The sequence below is a fragment of the Lynx canadensis genome, chromosome A2, assembly GCF_007474595.2.
Source record: "Lynx canadensis isolate LIC74 chromosome A2, mLynCan4.pri.v2, whole genome shotgun sequence".
NCBI lineage: Eukaryota > Metazoa > Chordata > Mammalia > Carnivora > Felidae > Lynx > Lynx canadensis.
The window spans coordinates 92,750,650-92,771,745 of NC_044304.2; the positions used below are offsets into that span (position 1 = coordinate 92,750,650).

General features: G+C 34.9%; 1 long non-coding RNA gene across 1 annotated transcript; it reads right to left on the minus strand.

Moving 5' to 3' along the window:
* Nucleotides 1-3,298: 3,298 nt before the first annotated feature.
* LOC115500324 lies at nucleotides 3,299-16,826 on the minus strand. Its single transcript, XR_003964501.1, has 3 exons — nucleotides 16,742-16,826; nucleotides 10,715-10,719; nucleotides 3,299-3,318 (listed from the first exon to the last, which is right to left on the minus strand). It is a non-coding gene; the product is annotated as an uncharacterized LOC115500324 (long non-coding RNA).
* Nucleotides 16,827-21,096: the final 4,270 nt, after the last annotated feature.

Genomic DNA, 21,096 nt, shown 5'->3' on the forward strand with positions numbered 1-21,096 from the left:
TTTGGATAAAATGGACACTTTTAACAATACCAATTCTTGCAATCCATGAGTATGGTTTATCTTTCCATTTGTTTGTGTTGTCTTCAGTTTTTTTTCCCCACAATGTCTTATAGTTTTCAGAGTATAGATCTTTAATATCCTTGGTTAAATAATCTTTTGGCATTTTATTCTTTGGTTGCATTTGTAAATGGAAATGTTTTGTTAATTACTGTACAGAAATGCAACACATTTCTATGTATTAATATTGTATCTTGCAACTTTACTGGATTCATTTATAACTTCTAATAGTTTTTTTGGTGAAGTCTTTAGGGTTTTCTATATATGTAGTATCATATCATATGCAAATAGTGACGGTTTAACTTCTTCCTTGGATATAATTTCTTATTCTTGTCTGATTACTACAGCTAGGACTTCCAGTTCTATGTTGAATAAAACTGGTAAGAATGGACATCTTTGTCTTGTTCTAGACTTGAGAGAAAATTTTTTTTAGCTTTTTGCTATTGAGTATGTTGTTAGCTGCAGTATTTTTATATTTGGCCCTTATTATGTTGGGATATCTTCCCTCTTAACAACACTTAGTTGAGAGTTTTCATGAACAGATATTATATTTTGTTAAATGTTTTTTCTTCATCCACTGATAGATCTTTTCTTTTGTTAATGTGTTATATTACACTGATTGATGGGCAAATATTAAGACACATTTGCATCCTTGAAATAAATCCCACTTGATTATGGTGAATGACTTTTTTAAATGTATTGTTGAATGTGGTTTCCTAATATTTTTTGAGGATTTTTACATCTATGTTCATCAGAATTATTGGCCTGTAGCTTTCTATTTTTGTAATGTCTTTGTTTGATTTTATTATCAGAGTAATGTTGGCCTTATAGAATGAATTTGTAAGCTGTCCTTCCCCTTCTAATTTTTTGGAAATAGAGATTTGAGAAGAATAGCTCTTCTTTGAATGTTTGGTAGGACTCACCTGTGAAGCCATCCAGTCTTGGGATTTTGTTTGTTGGAAGGTTTTTATTATTGATTCAATTTCAATATTAGTAATCATTTTCTTCAGACTTTCCACTTCCTCCTGATTTAGTTTTGGGGGATTTTATGTTTATAGCAATTTATCCACTTCTTCTAGGTTGTCTAGTTTGTTGGCATATACTTTTTCATAATATTCTAATTCTTTGTTTTCCTTTGGTGTCAGTTGTTATTTCTTCTGTTTTTTTTTTTTCCTTGAGTCTAGCCAGACCCAAGAAAGGTTTATCAGTTTTTTTATTTTTATTTTCTTTATTTTTTTCTTTCATCTTTTCAAAGAACCAGCTCCTGGTTTCATTGATCTTTTTCTTTTCTTTTTCTTTGTTCTTTACTTTCTTCTTCTAACTTTGGATTCGTTCCTTTTCTAGCTTATTTAGGTGAATGGTTAGATTATTTGAGACTTTGCTTTTTATTGAAGTAGGCCTGTATTACTGTATACTTCCTTTTTAAAACTGCATTTTCTGTCTCCCCAAAATTTGGACCATTGTGTTTTCATTATCATTTGTTTCCATATATATATATTTTTATTTTCTCTTCAATTTCTTTATTGATCCATTGGTTGTTCAGTAGCATATTGCTTATCCTCTATGCATTTGTGTCTTTCCAGGTCTTTTTTCCTTGTAATTAACTTTTAATTACATAGTCAGAAATAATGCTTGAATTCAACCTTCTTAAATATATGGATACTTGCTTTGTGATCTAAATGTGATCCACCCTGGAGAATGGTTCATTTGTACTTGAAAAGGATATGTATTCTGCTTTTTTTTGATGAAATGTTCTGTATTTGTTATGTCTGTGTGGTCTAATGTATAGTTCAAAGTCATTTTTTCTTTGTTGACTTTTTGCCTGGATGATCTATCCATTGAGGTAAGTGGGGTGTTAAACTCTGTGCTATTATATCACTGTCAGTCCCTCCCTTTATGTATGTTAATACTTCATTTATTTAGGTGCTTCTATGTTGGGTTCATGGATATTTACACTTGTTATATTCTCTTGATTTGATCCCTTTATCATTATGTATTTCCTTACTTTGTCTCTTGCTATAATCTTGATTTTAAAATCTATTTTATGATATAAATATTGCCTCAACCAGCTTTTCCCCCCACTTCCATTTGCATGGAATAGCTTTATTACTTCCTTTCAATCTTGGTGTGTCCTTTTGTTTGAAGTAAGTCTCTCATAGGTAGCACATAGATGGGTCTTGTTTGTTTTTTTTTTTTTTTTAATTCATTCAGTTATCCTATGTCTTTTGATTGAAGCATTTATTCCACTTACATTTAAAGTCACTATTGATAGGTATATACCAATTGTCATTGTGTTGTTTTCTGGTCGTTTTTGTAGTTCCTCTCCTTCTTTCTTTTCTTTCTTTGTGGTTTGATGGCCTTTTTGTGATGCTTGGATTCCTCTCTATTTTGTGTATCTATCACTGATTTTGGATTTTGGATTACCATTAGATCTATATGTAACATCTTATGTATATAACAGTTCATAATAAGTTGACAATTAAATTTAAACACATTCCAAAAGCACTCAATTTTTACTACCCTCTCTACTATTGATGTCATATTTTACAACTTTTTATTTTATGTAGCCTTTGAATAATTTTTGTAGATATAATTGATTTAACTTCCATATTGGCTTTATAAGAGGTGATTCTACCACCTTTAGTATGTTTCCTTTCACCTGTGATGTTTTTTTTTTTTTCCTTCCAAAATGTTCTTCTTTACATTTATGGCCTTTTTTTCTCCACTTAAAAGAATTCCCTTTAACATTTCTCGTAAGGCTGGTTTAGTGTTAATGAACTCTAACTTTTGTTTGTCTAGGAGACTCTTTATCTCTCCTTCTTCTCTAAATTATAACCTTGCTAGGGTTAACCTTGCTTGATTGTGGGGGTTTTTCCTGTCACCACTATGAATATATCATGCCACTCTCCTCTAGTCTACCAATTTTCTGCTGAAAAATCTGATGATAGTCTTATAGGGTTTCCCTTCTATGTAATTCTTTTCTTTTCCAATTGTCACTTTTAATACTTTCTCTTTATTACTACATTTTCCACTTTATTTTTTTTTAAACTTTTTTTTTTTAACGTTTATTTATTTTTGGGACAGAGAGAGACAGAGCATGAACGGGGGAGGGGCAGAGAGAGAGGGAGACACAGAATCGGAAACAGGCTCCAGGCTCTGAGCCATCAGCCCGGAGCCTGACGCGGGGCTCGAACTCACGGACTGTGAGATCGTGACCTGGCTGAAGTCGGACGCTTAACCGACTGCGCCACCCAGGCGCCCCTACATTTTCCACTTTAAATGTTACCATCCTTGTGTGGCCCTCCTTGGGTTCATCTTGTTAGGAGTTCTTTGTGCTTCTTGGACATCTGTTGCCTTTCCCAGATTAGGAAAGTTTTCACCTATTTTTCTCTCTGCTCCTTTTGGGATCAAAACAGTTATTTTGAAGTCTTCATTAACTAGAATGTAAGATTCCATGCCTTTGAGCTTTGTTATTTTAGAATTATTACTATCTTTTGGTGATAACATATTTTCTTGATTGTCTCTGTTTCTTGTAGACTTATATTGCTGCTTTCATATTTGAAATAACAGCCACTGCTTTGTTAATTGCCTTCGGATAGGGTCTTCTGTCTTTGGTTGTGTTATTATTTGGGGGTTTTCTCTGCCTTTGTATGAATACACCTATTACACTTTTATTGGTTCTTCTTGAGAAATTCTTAAGCTTTCAAGGATTTTAATTTTTTAAGCAAAATTCTTAAACATTTTTTATTTTTTCAGAGATGGCACTTCAACTCGAACTTGTGGTTTCTCCCTTACCTGTAGGCCCTGGCCTGTTTTCTGGGCATATTCTCTGTCTACTGCAGTTTCCTCTCACTCACACAGGAGTTTATAGAAGATGGCTACAGAGTTGGGGAGGTGTGGGTAGTACTCAGGGCGTTAGGCCTACTCTATCTGCAAGCACCTCTATCACCATGTGTGGTACTCCCAAAGGCTTGTTGTGGCCTTCCTGCTAAGTCCATTCAGCAGGAACTGTGTCTTGTTATTCTTACCTGCATTTTTCCTGACCTTTTCCCTCCAGCCACTCCTAGAGGCTCCCAACTCAGTACTTTGGGTGCTTTTGGAAACCGTTTTTCCAGCTGTGTCCTACACCACTGGGGTAGCCAGGCACTTACTCACTGTTTTCCTTTTCCCTTTGCTGCCACTTAATAGTTCAGCATTGTGCAATATTATCTTTGAGGGCAGTGGAGAGGAATAGCATTGATGAAGTTCTATGTACCATCTGCATAGATGTACTGCATCTAAACTTGTGCACACACACCAATGGTATGCTGGAATCTCCCCTCAGGAAGACTGGCCTTCTGAAATTTTCTTGTCTGTGGTTATCTTCCCAACTCAGCACTCTCAGGTTTGTTTGTTCCCTGCACCAGCCCCCCCAACAAGAGGGGTTTAGACCAAGTTTGCTGCTCTGCTGGTTCCACAGTTGATACTGAACTCTGTCTACCTGTAACTGGATGCACAAGTGGGCAAGACTTCTCTTGAGTCCTTCAGCATATGGTGCTGGATCCTATAACTCCCACAAAAGTACATTTATTCATAAATAAATGTCTAACTCTTTGTTGAAAATGGGGAACTGAAAGGCAGAATGTCCTATTTTTTAACTTTTTTAATTTTAATTTTTAGAGAGAACATAAGGGGGGAGAGAGAGGGAATCCCAAGTAGGATCCATGTTTGTATGAAGACCTATGTGGGGCTCCATGACCCTAGGATCATGGCCTGAGCCTAAATGAGGCATCAGATGCTCAACAGACTGAGCCACCCAGGCATAAAAGACAGAATGTTTAAACCACTCTGATGCTTACATCACTCCTATAATCTTTAAATTATCAACTGTATTTTACACTATATAACCTTTCTCCTATACATATTTTTAGTTATGCTTCTAATGTCTTACTAAAATAAACAAATAATGTAATAATGTAATGTTTTTCTGGTAACTCCTTTCTAACCTTAAGTATATTACATCTTCCTGGATTTTATGGGCACAGATAGTCTACTCTGTTTGTAATCCCTAGACAATGACTTAATTTGACATATTTTCCTACATAATGATTTATTATTTGGGCTCAGCTACTTAAACACTTAGTATGCCTTTCATATATGCTGAGTATTAATTATAACAAGCTCTTCACTTTGAGTTTGTTTTAAAATTCCTATAACAAAAGGTAGTATTATTTCCATCTTATAGATAAGGAAGCTGATATTGAGATGATATACCTAAGGAAACAAGGGTAGTTTTGAACTGGGATTCAATGACAAAATATAATCTGCCCTTTCCACAACTGTGATATTTCCTTTATGCTGGCTACCTTGGTACCTTTATCATGCTTGTGTGGAGAAGGAATGAGGAGAAAAGAAAGTACTCCTAAGTTTAATAAGACATGAAACATGTCAGAGAATAATAGATAAACTCACCTCCATTACAGAAACAGAAATAGAAGCTAATAAACATGTCGCCATTTGCTGTGTAAAGACTTGAAAAGGTAATATGATTATGCATCAACTGAAACACTGGGTCACTGGTCTAAGAGGAATCAAGGGACTAATTATGTCAACTTGCAGAGAGAAGAGTGGTGGAAAACAAAAAAACACAATGTTCTGTAATAACTAACACCAAAATTGGATCAGAAACATACACTGAAGTCCTCTCAACTAGGGGAGAGACAGGCAGACCATATAAAAGGGCAAGCTGCATAAACAGACACATTTGTAGAATTAGCACTTTAATAAAAAGGAAGGAAAGGGAGAATAATGCTAAACAAAGCTTAGTGACAAAAAGAAATAATGTCTTTTCTGATTTTTTTCAAGTCAGAAGTTGAGGTCCAAACCAAAAAGTATACTACAGGCAATGGAGCCTAGAAAGTGGAGAAAAACAGGTCTCTGGTGGAAACCTTCACTACAAGGTCTTCATTAATATTGGAAATTATAGAAAAATGATTCATCACCCTGGAAGACAGGGCCTTGAACAGTTTAAAAACATCAGAGCCGCAAACAATAAAGCTGAAATTCTAGTTGAGGCTTCTGCTAGGCAGACAACTGTAACTCCAAGCCAAGCCACAGCAGAACACTCCCAGGCCAAGACAATGGGACAGAAGGTTGTGAAAGTTTGATTATCAGGGCCAAGTGGAGGTTCAAGACTCATATTATATATACTGGACAACAGATCTTTGGCAATAAGCTGCATTCTGTACTCACCAGTGGTTAGTGCCAGAGTTGTGTTGTTTTGTTTCTGAGCTATATATAAAGAATGTAGGATTCCTAAGGAATGAAGGATTAATTCCTTAATCATGGTAGGAATTAGGCTGAGTCTGTGTGTACTGGCTGAGAAGGTCTGGAGAAAAAAAAAAGGCAGAAGTTGGCATTGTGCATTAAACAAAGCCTGTTCCAACCCCTAATTCTGGCATCTATCTACAAGAGTCTTCTGACTTACAAATTACTTGTCAATCACTGATAAGCTAGCTAACTTACCAGTCTTTCTCCCATAAGCCCTTTAAAAGCAAATTTGTATTCATTCATATGTGTTCCAATAGGTTCTTTTCCCCCTTTCATAACCATAGAAAATATATTGTTAGTATATAGATCAGTCATATACTGAAGTGTATCTACATAGAATTTAAAAATACTGCATACTCTTAGTAAAGTCTGTATGGCTTAGGGCCTATGGCTTTACAGCACTATATAAGGAATATCAATTTATAGCACTTAACTAATACTGTTCTAAAAGATTCCTGTAGGTAGTTGCATTTTACATGTATTACATTTATTGATTGATTGATTGATATTTAAATTCAAGTAGTTAACATACAGTGTAGTCTTGGCTTCAGGAGTAGAACCTAGTGATTCATTTCTTACATATGACACCAAGTGCTCATCCCAAAAAGTGCTCTCCTTATTGCTGATCACCCATTTAACCCATCCCTCACCCACCTCTCCTCCATCAATCCTCAGTGTGTTCTCTGTATTTAAGAGTCTCTTATGGTTTTCCTCCTTCTCTGTTTTTATTTATATTTCCTTCCCTTCCCCTATGTTCATGGGTTGAGTTTCTCAAATTCCACATGAGTGAAATCACATGTATTATATTTTCTTTATCCTTTTCATACCTGATTATATTTGTTTATAAAAAGCTCTCAATTCCTGAGAACTATTTCTTAAGAACTATTTCTTAAGGCTTTTTTTTTTTTGTAATAAAACATTGATGAATGGGTACCTAGATTATTAAAATTGAATCCCACAAGTATTTAACTTGTATACACATACTGGAGAGACAGATGGATAAGAAGCTATAACCACTGTTAAGAATCTGTCTAGGCGAAGAGAAAGAGACCTATTCACAAATAACTTCAGTGCAAGTTCATAGGGACAAATACTATAAAACAAGTATAAAAATTTCCTGTGGGAGTAAAAATAAAAATGTGATTGAAATTATGGGTTGGATGTTAAGAAAGAGAAGCCTTGCAAAGGGTATGAAATTTGAGTTATATCTTTAAGGATACTTATATCAAGAAGGCAGAGGTGGAAAATAAAGGGAAAAGGAAAGGTTATTTTTAACTAAGAAAGGAAAAAAAATCCAAGACCTAAAATTGCATGTTTTATTCCAGGGACAAGGAATAGTACCCTGTCTGGAGTATAGAGGGGTAAGAACAGAGACTTTGAAGAAGTCATTGCTAAGGTTCTACAAAATGTGTTCAAGAAGCGTTAAATGGTGGTAAAATAAGTTATCTGTCTAAATAAATTATGTAAGAAATATTGTTGATCCAGATGAGGGAATTTGTCTAGAAGAATGAAGGTTGGTAGGAAGAGGGTACATTTGCATGTTGTCTGGATCATACTATCAAAGAACTGGCTGGTCTTCATTTGACTCCACAGTCAAATGGAGTCAAAGGAAGACTGCATCTTATAGCTTTAGAGAATGAGTGAAGAAAAATTGAAAAACTAGGACTACAGGAAAAAGAAGTGGTATCAGGAAAGACAATAAATTTGGTGTGAGAATTATGGTACAGATCTTGATCTGAGAAACGCAGCTAGCCTCATGTCTAGACTACATTTCCCAGAGTCCCTTGTTGTATGAACCATGGATCTGAGCTCTGTGCAAGGAAATATAACTGGCATGATGTGTACCACTTCCAGGTCTGACCAAAACATCCTCCTGTGCGTATTTCATGTTCTTTCTCCTTCTGCCACTAATGAAAGTTACTGTGCTGCCCCAAAACAATAGATGATGCTTCAGTTCCTGGATATCTGAGAACCAGATATACTTACCTTGGTTGGTTATTTGATCTGTAAACCTCTAGTGTTTTTGAGATATTGGAGTCTATTTGGGTCTGTTCTCTGAAACAGTGTAATGTTTCATGAGAGATAAATAAGCAGGGTCCCAAGATAATATGGAGAAGAAGCAACTAATTCAGAATGAGAGAGCTAAGAAAGCTTCCAAGAAGTTTACCTTAAATTGAGATAGGGAGTTTGAAGAGAGAAAATTATTGGGAAAGTCATTCTTAAAAATAAGCATCATCTATATATGAACACAAGATTGAAGGCCAGGATTTTTGTGAATTTCTTGCCTTTTGGATTCTAGGAAGCAAAGACATCCATTAGTTGGTCTTACTGAGATGTAGTAGTTTGATTATAGATTATCTGGTTAAAAATAAAACAGAACTATAAGCAGGTTCTTTTGTCCCTAAGATCAAGTAAGTTTTATACAAGTCTTAAAGATTTGAAAGCCTTAAACAAGCTTTAATTCACCCACCATCCACCCTAGACTAAGTGGAAAAGCAAAAAGTGGGTCCTCAGACCAAAACAAACAACAACAAAAACAGTGGTTTCTCACCCCTCTGGTAAGGGAATTGAAGAAATTGTCAACAGAGAAGGGGAAATAAAAGTATTTTGACAAGCTATGGTGTCAAAAGAAAGTGGATTTTTCCTCATTTTGTCAGAGGTGAAAAAGCACTTTCTAGTAAGTGCAAGATAACAGCACAGATCAAATTCATCTTGTTACCTGAATTACCCTTCTTTGCATTTTATATAAATTTTAAAACCAGCTTGTTAATTTCCAAAAAAAGGAAAACAGGTAGACATTTTATTGGGATTACATTAAAGCTATATGTCAATTTATGTAGTACTGACATCTTTATAGTATTGAGTGTTTCAATCAATAAACATCATAAATCCCTATACAGATTTCCCTTGCTATCTGAAGTGCAGTGTTCCTATGAAATATTTCATTAGCTGCAATGACCTAAAGCAAAGAAGCAAGTGCCATTAATTTACATGGAACATGTTTTAAGCATTCTCAAACCCAAAAAACAACCTATCTTAGGCTTTGCTGGTACCTTAGGACACCTCTTGCTAACAGACGCACAAAAGAAATTGAGATAAAGCACAAATGCTCACAGACACAGGTCAAAACTATAGCTGCTTGATGCGGATGCTAAGTGTAGGCAAGGGGAATATGTGTGATGGTACTATTCTCGTTTTTCACCTTTTTGTTGTAAAAGTGAAAATCCTCTTCAGATTTCTTTGGAGTAGCAAAAACTGGTACTAATATAAGTCTTTTGTAAAAGCAAAATGGTATAACACAAACTTTCAAAAATGGACAATACCTGTGTACAGGTCTTCTCTTGCTCTTATGCCACTTTTTAAAATTATTATCATATAGAGTAGTGGTTCTTGAGCAGTTTTATGGGGCTTCAAAATTCTGATGTAGATACAAATGTTTGCTGGGTTTTATCTACTGTAAGATAATATTGTCACTACTTCATTGATAACTCTTGAAACGCCATTTCTACTTTGTTGCTGAAATAGAAACATGGTATTTTTATATACTGATCTTATATCCAGTGACTTACCCAATTCACTTATTAATTTTAATAGTTTATTCCCTTGGATTTTCTTGATTCAGTCATGTCTTCTATTAATAATGGTAGATTTGTATCTTTCTAATTCATATATACATATATGAATTTGAATATATATATAGAATATACATATATATGAATTAGAATATATATATTATATATATAAAGTATCATATATATGAATTAGAATATATATATTTCCTTTTCATGACTTACAACACTGGTTAAGATATTTAATAGAAGTGTCACAGTCTGATACCCCCTCTTATTCCTAATCTCAAGCAGTTTTCAGTATTTCACCATTACGTGTAATGTCTGCCAAACATTCTTTTTAGAGATACCATTATCAGATTAAGGAAATTACCTTATATTCCTAGTTGATTATTTTCACTACTGAGTGAACCTTAACAAATATTATTTATACATCTATCGACGTAATAACTTGCTTAGTAAATGTGTACATTTCCTCAAATAAGTATTTTTTCCAGACAAAAGACGTTACACACTTTAAAAATTAGATTTAGGGGCACCTGGGTGGCTCAGTCAGTTAAACATCCAACTGCGGATCAGGTCATGATCTCACAGTTTGTTAGTTCGAGCCTTGTGTTGGGCTTTGTGCTGACAACTCAGAGACCAGAGACTGCTTAGGGTTCTGTGTCTCCCTCTCTCTCTGTCCCTCCCTGACTCACACATTCACTCTCTCTCTCTGTCTCTCTCCCTTAAAAATAAATAAGCATTTAAAACAAATTTTAGTTAGATTTAAAACCCACTGAAACTCTTCACATGGCAGATTTTAATTTATGTTACAAAATTCTGTTTCTAACTGTCTACATTTATACATCCATAAAAGATAAGAGTTTTGATGATCCATATCTGTATCACATAAGAGTAGAAACATTGCCCATTTTCAAAATGTTTGATCATCCAAATGTTGGCAATACATTTTCTTGGCATGTCTAAACAAATGAGCAGCATCTCATAAACTCCTAATAAATTCATGAAAATTAGGAGCACTGTTTTGGAGGGCAGTTTAATCCTATCTATCAAAATTACTGCATTTATATCTTCTGCCTTAATCATTCCACTTTTGAGAATTTAAACTTCGTCCATTTAAATATTTTCAAAATGATATGTGTATGTCATTGTAGCTGTATTTATTGTAGCAAAAATACAAAAGGAATTGCCTGGAACATGGGGGGCTGCAGTGAAAAAGGAATGTCAAAAGTATGCCCCGTGACATAAAGATTCTTATTGCATTAATTCTGTTTACATTCATTTGGCAAGAACAGGGAAGATGGCCAACTTTGGCCCTAATGAGAGAAGGAATCTGAACATAATTCTTTTCCAGAGAATTAAACACTGACGAACTACAATAGGCTTTACCACAGTCTTGCTTTAAGATCAGCAAATCTTGGATTCTTCCTTCTCTTGCTTACATACTTACCTCCTCCCAAGCTAAACTATACACTCTTCCCTCTCATTTACTACGTAAGCTCAAATCCTAGGTCTAGGAGTTCTCCACCTGCAGACACCCTCTGCCAGATCATTCAGACTCAGAGCAGTGAAACAAGGAAAGCCTACCTACCATGAACACTTCTATTTAGATGGAGAAACATACACTCATTGTTCATATTTAGCAATGCCAGTTCATATTGGCCATATACAGAAATGGGCTTCTTTCCTAGTTGAAGGGAATAATCCTGGATAGGGCTCTGATTTGTCCTCCTGAAGGTAATCCCCAGTCCATTGTTGTCTATGGTCCTTGAATCCACTCACCTCAAGGCAATTCTTTTTCCATTATCTTCAGAATATGCTCCAGCTGAAGAAAATGTGTGACACTATTACTTTTTGAGTGGTGAAAATCTTTCTCAGCCCATTTTCTGACCACAGAGAATTGTAAGCACAGTAGTCTATTTTAGTCCACACTAGTGTTCCTCTTGATAGTAAAACTCTTTCCAATAATTTATTGGCCTCTAATTTCAGTCAATATTATGTACAAACAACCACATTCAGAATTTTTCTCAAGGAATGCCTCTCTATATATATTTAATTGAAGACACCTTGAATGGCCAGGACTTTTTTAAGAAAGTCACATTCTTACTCTTTTTTCACAGAAATTGTCTTTCCAATGAAAAGCACAGACTTTCTACCACTTAACCTGTTCAGATATCTTAGCAATTGTTATATGGTCCATATGTTTTATACCATCTTTGCCACAAGGCTGATTTCAAACACTTTTTCTCTAACCTTTTCCTGTTAGAAATCAAAACACAACGTGCCTTGCAAACCTCAAGTCTTAACTTTCAGGACTGTCTCTCATGCCTTTCATTTCTTCTCTCAAACTGGCAATTTCTGCCCTCGGCTTATCTCCTCATGTAATTCCTTTTCAAGGATAGTCAACAGTAGACAATTCACACTACTAGGGTCTTCCAGCATTTCCACCAAACTATAAAAGACATTACCGACTTTCCAAAGTATTGCAGGTGACAGTTTTATCATTCTTTCTCCTTCCAGCTCTAACAACACTTATCTTTCCCCTCACTTACTTGGGGAAACTGGGACTTATAAAGTAACCTGGAACCATGCAGCATGGAGATAATTTTTCCTACTCTCTTGATAGCATTTGGTCAGGTTTCTCACTCTCCTTGTATCACTGTATATGCCTCTAATAATACCACTACCCTCTTAGTACCATTATCCAATTGGCAGCAGGCTGGGAAACAAGAGAGCCAATTTTGTTCACTTTAAAATGTATACAGATGGACATAGATATATGGCTCTGATTTATTAAGCCTCCTCCATCCAATAAAGCTTTGGCTTTTTGTTCATACATTTGTGTCTGTTATTTTGTGCTGATTTTGTCAGTCAAGCTCTATCGTGACTATTATACCTAGAGAGATTTTTCCCATCTTATTTCACAATTTAAGATACTTCCTAGAGATTTGATGCGGTTAGAGACTTACCCCTGGATAAGTGTTTAAACAAATTGATACATGTTTAAAAAAAAATGTTTCCATGTTTGATAAAACAAAATTCTGTTATTCTCTTAACGTTTCTTTCTTCAAAAAGCCAAAAATTATATTTATTTTCACATTTTTGGTAAGCTATAAATGATTTTTTGTATTTGTAATATGCCCGTTTTTATTTTATTATTCTGAAAAGTAAGGGCAAGTACTTAGTTGGAAAATTCTTTTAGCTCCTCTATCCTGTACATGAAAAATAAATTATTTTAGAGTGAGTCCTTGGACTCTTAGCACTAGAATAACAGAAAATTGGCTGGGGCTTTAAATACTGGCTATCATCCTCATTCTCAAGAGCTCTGCAACCCTAGCAAAGTTCTATAGATGCTACAGAAAAGAAGTGGATATCTACTTAGCAATTGCTCTCACAATTTGGTCCATTAGTACCTAATTTTCCCCTGCTTGAATTTATCACTATATAAATGCAAATGTAAACATTTTCACAATATTCTAGGAACTCTTAGAATAGATTATGCGTAAAGTAAGTTGATTTATTAATCAATATATCAACTCCCAAGTATCAAACAAAAGTAGTTATCTGCCATGTTGACTATTTAGAGTCCAATAATGCTCAGTCACGTCAATTAAAATATAAGTATTTTGATTTCCATCAAGAATATGAACAAAAACATCTTAGGGGATTATGAAACATGGAAACTAGATAGAGCTTTCCTTAACTATGATGAATAAAAATGAGTAATAGGTTTTTGAAAAAAATTTAAGTGCATATTTATATAGTAATTTATTTCTCCATATATTTTCCAAATAATTTTTGGGAAATGAAAATTTATCATATTTACACAAGTGGTAAGTTAGAAGAGGATTTTCTATGTGGAAGAGTCTAATATTTATAGAAAAGACTTGTTTTATCCAGGCATTTCTTTCTTTGTTCCCACAAGAATGTAACATTTCCTGAAGTGTGGAATTTACAATTGGAAAATAAACTCTTAAGAGCAAAGTGATTTCTTTACTTATATTTTGGGTTTAAAAGGTAAAAGCTCTATTTTAGCTCAAAAAGCTTTTCTCATATGCTTCTTGGGCATATTATTGTAATTTGAAGAGGTTCTGAAAATAGAGGCAATAAGACTGTTTCTGCTTACGTGCTGTGAAATTCTCCCCATAAGATTTTTAAACTGAACTTGCTCAACAGGCAGAGAGAACCGCCTTCTTTTTCAAAGACAGAGGAGGACTTGTTCAGCAAGAGGAAAAGGCAGCATAGCAGTCTCTGAAGGGGCACGTTGAGTGCGCCTGTGATTGCTGCTCCTATCAATTGTTCTCCTGGCATCAGAAGATGCCAAAGAAACACAACATGGGCATGTCACAGGGAGAGTAAGTTTAAAGCAGAAGCTAACCTAACTGGCTGGAAAAAACATCTTCAAAAGAGAAGATCATTTGATTTATACGTTTTGTGGTCTGAAAGTCCAAAAGGACCAGTGCTTAGCATAGCAGTATTTTCCTCAGTCTGCTGCAGGTAAAACTGAAAATAAGTTCCATTCTCCTTGAAACAAGGTTTCAGACTTACTTAAGCTTTGAGGCTAGGTTGGGGGTGAAGTGATAATAGAAACATAGGGAAATATTTTCTTCTATCATTCAAGGTTTCTATAATAATGCAAACTTTCAGCCCTTCAATAAAAGCAAAAGTTACTTTACAAGAAATACACGTTTTTGAAATGTAATCAGATTTCCAAGTCAAAAGTCTTTTATGTATTTGCTAAGCACTCTGCTAACACACTGATTCAGTTTGTGGGCTTTTGGGTGTGGGAGTAACTGAAAGGAGAAGATCAATTAGCTCCAACTGAGAATGTTTGCATACATGTATTTGTTATGGACTGAATGTTCCCTAAATTTCATTTGCTGAAATCTAATTCCTATGGTGATGCTATTTGTAGGTGACCTTAGTAGAAAAGTCAGAGAGCTACCTCCATCTCTGTCTGCCATGTGAGAACACAAGGAGAACTCAGAAGTCTACAGATAAAAAAAGAAGTCACCATGCTGACAACCTGATATCTGAGTTCCAGCCTCCACAACTTGAGAAGTACTTTCTGTTCGTAAGTCCTCCAGTCTATGGTATATGGATAGAGCAGCTAAAATTAAGATGCTTTACCCAGGAATTATTTGCATGGACTCTGCAGTGTGAAGAGCTGGCTGTGAATACATGAAGGGATAAAGGTTGCTGAAGAAGTTAGACAAATAAAATGACTAGACAGGACAATTTGAATGTGAAGTGCCTCTAGAAAGAAGTGACAAATGGCATCATAATGCAGTGCTTTGAACTACTCCAGAATATAAAATTAACCCTCAGAAAGTGTTCTGAATGTATAAAACTAACACTGGTATCAGAAGTAGTGGGTGATGGCAAACCTTACCCACTTCATCAAAATAGATTCTGGAGGAGACATGGAATAAAATGCAACAATCTTCTTAACAGCTTTGAGTTTATTATTATAAAAAAGTAAAAGAATTAATTCTTTATCTTTTGACAACACTATGTAAAAGCACCAAGAGAAGAAACATTGTACATCCCACTCCTATAAGAATAGGTTGTCCATGAGATTATAAGAATGAGAAGATTTATGTTCACCCAACACCACATCTCCTGACACCCATCTCACTTCTGATGCAGCAATGTCAGGTCACATTTTGCAAGCAGATCACACAACTTGTCAAAATGTACTCCACCCCTGCTGGGGCTCAAACATTACCCACAACAGGGCATAAGTCTTAAGGAACTTAGTGACTCCATCAACTGGAAAACATTTGTATTATAGTGATCTCAGAAGAAGAAGAGAGATAAAGTGGGCAGAAAGTTTGAAAAAAAAAAGCTGAAAACTTTTGTAATGGGGGAAGGAAATAGATATCCAGCTTGGAGGCACAGAGATCCCCCACAAAAAATTCATCCCAGGGAAGTCCACAACCAAGCCTCATAGTAATTAAAATGGCAAAAAGTAGAGATGAAAGGAAGCAGTTACATACAAGAGAAACCCCATAAGGCTCTCAGTGGATTTTTCAGCAGAAATTTTGCAGGCCAGAGGGAGTGGCATGATATATTCAAAGTGCTGAAAGGGAAAAATCTGCAGCCAAGAATACTCTATCCAGAAAGGCTATCATTAGGAATAGAAGGACATATAAATATTGTTTCTCAAAGAAAAACTAAAAATTCATGACCACTAAACCACCCCTATAAGAAATATTAAAGGAGACTCTTTAGGTAAAATAAGACCATAAGTGAGAGTATTAAAATTAAAAAAAAAACATTAAAAATAAATATTTTGATAAAAATCAGGGGATTCACAAAATAAAAAGATGTAAAATACGACACCATGTATCTAAAGCATGGCAGAAGAGGAATAAGAATGGTTTCAAACTTAAGCGACCACCTACTTCATATAGACTGCTATATACAGAAGATTTTGTATACAAACCTAACGGTAACCACATATCAAAAACCACTAATGCATATGCAAAAAAATAAAGAAAAGGAATCTGTACCACTAAAGAAAGCCAACAAGCCATGAAAGAGAACAAGAAAGGATCAGAGAAAAACCACAAAACAAGTAAAAAATAGCAATAAATATTTATCAAGAATTACTTTGCATGAAAATGGACGAAATGCTCCCATCAAAAGGACAGAGGGTGACAGAATGGATAAGAAAACAAGACCCACCTATATGTTGCCTACATGAGACTCATGTCAGACTGAAAGTGAGGGGATGGAGAAAGATTTATAATGCAAACTGATGTCAAAAGAAATTTGGGGCAGTAATAGTTATATCAGACAAGATAGACTTTAAAACAAAGACTGTAACCTGAGGGAAAGAAGGACACTATATAATTATAAAGGGAACAATCTAAGAAGAAGCAATAATTGTAAATATTTATGCACCCAACATGATAGCACTCAAGTGCATGAAACAAACATAATGGCAATGATCGATAGTAATATAATAATAGTAGGGGACTTTAACACTCCACTTAACATGAATGGACAGATCATCCAAACAGAAAATCAACAAGGAAATAGTTTTGATTGGGCAAGATGGATTTAACAGACAAATACAGAACATTCCACCCTACAACAGCAAAATAAACATTATTTTTAAGTGTACAAAGAATATATTAGGCCACAAAACAAGTCTCAACATATTTTTAAAAAGCTGAAGTCAGGGGGCACCTGGCTGGCTCAGTTGGTTGAGCATCTGACTTTGGCTCAGGTCATGATTTCGTGGCTCATCAGTACAAGCCCCACATTGGGCTCTGTGCTGATGGCTCAGAGCCTGGAGCCTGCTTCAGATCCTGTCTCCCTCTCTCTCTCTCAAAAATAAACATTTAAAAAAATTAAAAATGTTTAAGTCATACCACGCATCTTTTCTGAACACAATCCAATGAAACTAGGAATCAAGCACAAGAAAAAAATCTGGACAGAGCAGAAAAAATACATTAAGATTTAATAACATGCTACTGAATAATGAATTCGTCAACCAAGAAATCAAAGAAGAAATAAAGACAAATGACAAACACAATGGTTCAAATCTTTGGGATTCAGCAAAAATAGTTCTATGAAGGAAGTCCGGAGCAATATAGTACTACTCAAGAAGAGGGAAAAAAGCCAAAAACAAAACACCTAACCTTACACTTAAAGGAACTAGAAAAAGTAGAAAAAACAAAATCCTGCAAAAGGAAGGAAATAATAAAGATTACAGCAAAAATAAATGATATAGAAACAAAAAATAGAACAGATCAAGGAAACCAGGAGCTGGTTTTTTGAAAAGATCAGCAAAATGGATAAACTTCTAACAGACTCAGAGAGAGAGAAACCCAAATAAAATCACTAAAGAGAATAAATACAATACCAGAGAAATACAGTTCTAAGAGATTATGAAAAATTATATGCCAACAAATTGGCCACCTAGAATAAATTAATTCCTAAAAACATATACCCTACCAAAGTTAAAGCAGGGAGAAATAGAAATTTTGAACAGACCAATTACCAGCATTGAAATTGAATCAGTAATCAAAAAGCTCCCAACAAAGAAAAACCCTGGACCAGATGGTTTCATAGGCTAATTCTACCAAACATTTAAAGAAGGGTTAATACCTATTCTCAAACTATTCCAAAAAAATAGAAGAGGAAGTAAAGCTTCCAAATTCATTCTATGAGGCACATATCACCCTGATGCCAAAACCAGATAAAAACACCACACACACAAAAAAGAGTACAGACCAGTATATCTGATGAACAAAGATGCAAAATTTCTCAACAAAATATTAGCAAACCAAATATAACAATGCATTTAAGAAAGTCATCCACTACAGTCAAGTGGAATTAATTCCCAGGATGCAAGAGTAGTGTAATATTTGCAAAACAATGTGATATATCACACCAATGAGAAAAAGGATAAAAATGTATGATTATTTCAATTGATGCAGAAAAAGCATTTGACAAAGTACAACATCCATTCAGATAAAAACCTTCTCCAAACCAGATCTAGAGGGAATATACCTCAACATAATAAAGATGTTATATAAAAAACCCACAGTGAACATCATAATGGTGAAAAACTAAGAGCTTTTCTCTTAAGGTCAGGCACAAGACAAGGATGTTTATTCTCACCACTTTTATTCAACATAGTACTGGAAGTTCTAGCCACAGCAATGAGACAACAAAAAGAAATAAAAGGCATCCAAATTGGTAAAACTGTCACTATTTGCAGATGACAGGAAACTATACAGAAAACCCTAAAGACTCTACCAAAACACTGCTAGAACCAATAATGAATTCAGTAAATTGCAGGATACAAAGTTAATGTACAGAAATTTGTTGCATTCTTATATAATAATGAAGCAGCAGAAGTGATATTAAGAAAATAATCCTATTCACAATTATACCAAAAATAAGTAAGACACCTAGTAATAAGCCTAACTAAAGAGGTGAAAGATCTGTACTATAAAACACTGTTGGAAGATATTCAAGATGACACAGAGATAGAAAGATATTTCTTGCTCATGGACTAGAAGAACAAGTATTGTTACAATGTCTATGCTAGTCAAAGCCATCTACACATTCAATGCAATCCCTATCAAAATACCAACAGCATTTTTTCACAGAACTAGAACAATCCTAAAATTTATATAGAACTACAAAGACCCCAAACAAACAAAACAACCTTGATAAAGACGAACAAAGCTGGAGACATCACAATTCCAGATTTCAAGTCATGTTACAAAGCAGTACTAATTAAAATGGTATGGTACTGGAATAAGAACACATGGAATAGAATGAAACTGGGCCACTGTCTTTCACCATATACAATAAGGTCAAAATGAATTGAAGGCCTAAATGTGATACCTGAAACCTAAAAAATCCTTGAAGAGAGCACAGGCAGTAGTATCTCTGTCATCAGCTGTGGAAACATTTTCCTAAATCTGTCTCCTGACACAAAGGAAATGAAAGAAAAAATTATTGGGACACCAAAATAAAGTTTTTTCAAATTTAAGGAGATAATCAACAAAACTAAAAGGCAACCCATGGACTGGGAAAAAAATACTGGCAAATGACATAACTGATAAAGGGTTAATATCTAAAATATATGAAGAGCAGATACAACTCAACACCCAAAAACTAAGTACTCCAATTAATAAATGGGCAGAACACATTAACAGATATTTCTCTACACACACACAGTGGAATATTACTCAGCCACAAAAAATAATGAAATCTTGCCATTGGCAATAACATGGATGGAGAATATTATGCTAAGTGAAATAAGTCAGTCAGAGACAGACAAATACCATATGATTTCACTCATGTGTGGCATTTAAGAAACCAAGCAAATGAGCAAAGAAGAAAACAAAAACCACAAACCAAGAAATAGACTCTTGATTATAGAGAACAGTTTATTACCAGAGGGTGGGTGGATGGGGATTAAAGAGTATACTTTTCATGATCAAAAAAATGCTAATACAGACATAATGTTCTGTAACACAACAAAAAAAATGGTAAGCCACTTTAATGTTAGAAATCTAAACATATTTCATTTGGGAGCTAAAAGGGGAAAATAAAAATATAACAGAATAGATATAGAGCAATGGCTTCCAATGAACTCTATTCATCTATCCCCTTGGCAGTCAAAGTTTGGTTGAAAACCAGTAGCATTGGATCACCAAAAAGCTTGTTAGAAATGCACAATCTTGTGTGCCTCGTTAGGTATGGAGATTCTACAATTTAACAAAATTCCCAAAGTGAAAAGCAAGCTTGATTTAATAATTTACATATAAATGTTAGCCTTTTCTCCATCCTTACCTAAGTTTTCTCCCTTCCCTCCTGTTTTTGGATCTCTTCATCTTTTTCACTTTGTGTGGTGGGTATTTTTTCTTCTTTTCATTGTATCTTGACATGTTTTGTTTTGTTTTCAATAATTTTTTGGCAATGCTTTCCTAAATGTATTCATGATGTTCCTTCTGTCAAGAATGGTCTCCTGCCCAAAATGTTAGTATTGTAACTGGATAAAAATGTTATCTCATTGAAGACTGGGATAATTCACTTTTGCAACTCTCATCACGGTTTCCACAACGTATCTTACATTAGCTGTATTTCTCTTAGACTTCAAATGAAATCAATAAAGGTCAACGTGCTTTCACTAAGTCCTACCCAAATCTAGGCTGACACATAGTGTATAAAAAGTTTCAAAGGAGGCCTACCAAGCTCACCTTATTCCTGAATAAACTGCCCTTCCCCAATTGGGACACCAGGTGAAGTTTTTAAAAGAAGCCTATAGATATTCATGGTCTGTTTAAGTAGCACTTCCTACCAATCCCCAACCCCATGACCTCAGTAACTGCCTGAGAGAAATCCCAAGGGGATGCTGTAAGGTTTTCCTTCTTCTGAAAGACCAATAAAACTCATCTCATGTTATCGTACATTGCTGTACATCTTAGTCACTGCCAAAAATCCAAACCAGAAAGACCGTCAAATCCACGGGCAAATGTTAGATTACCTCCACACAACTCATCATTAACACCATTTCCCCTCTGGCTATGATTTCCCAACCACTATTCCCTTTGTAATTTGTGTCCTCATATCTGTAAAATCTAGTCACCTTCCACCTCTTTTTTGAAAGCTTCTTTCATGTTAT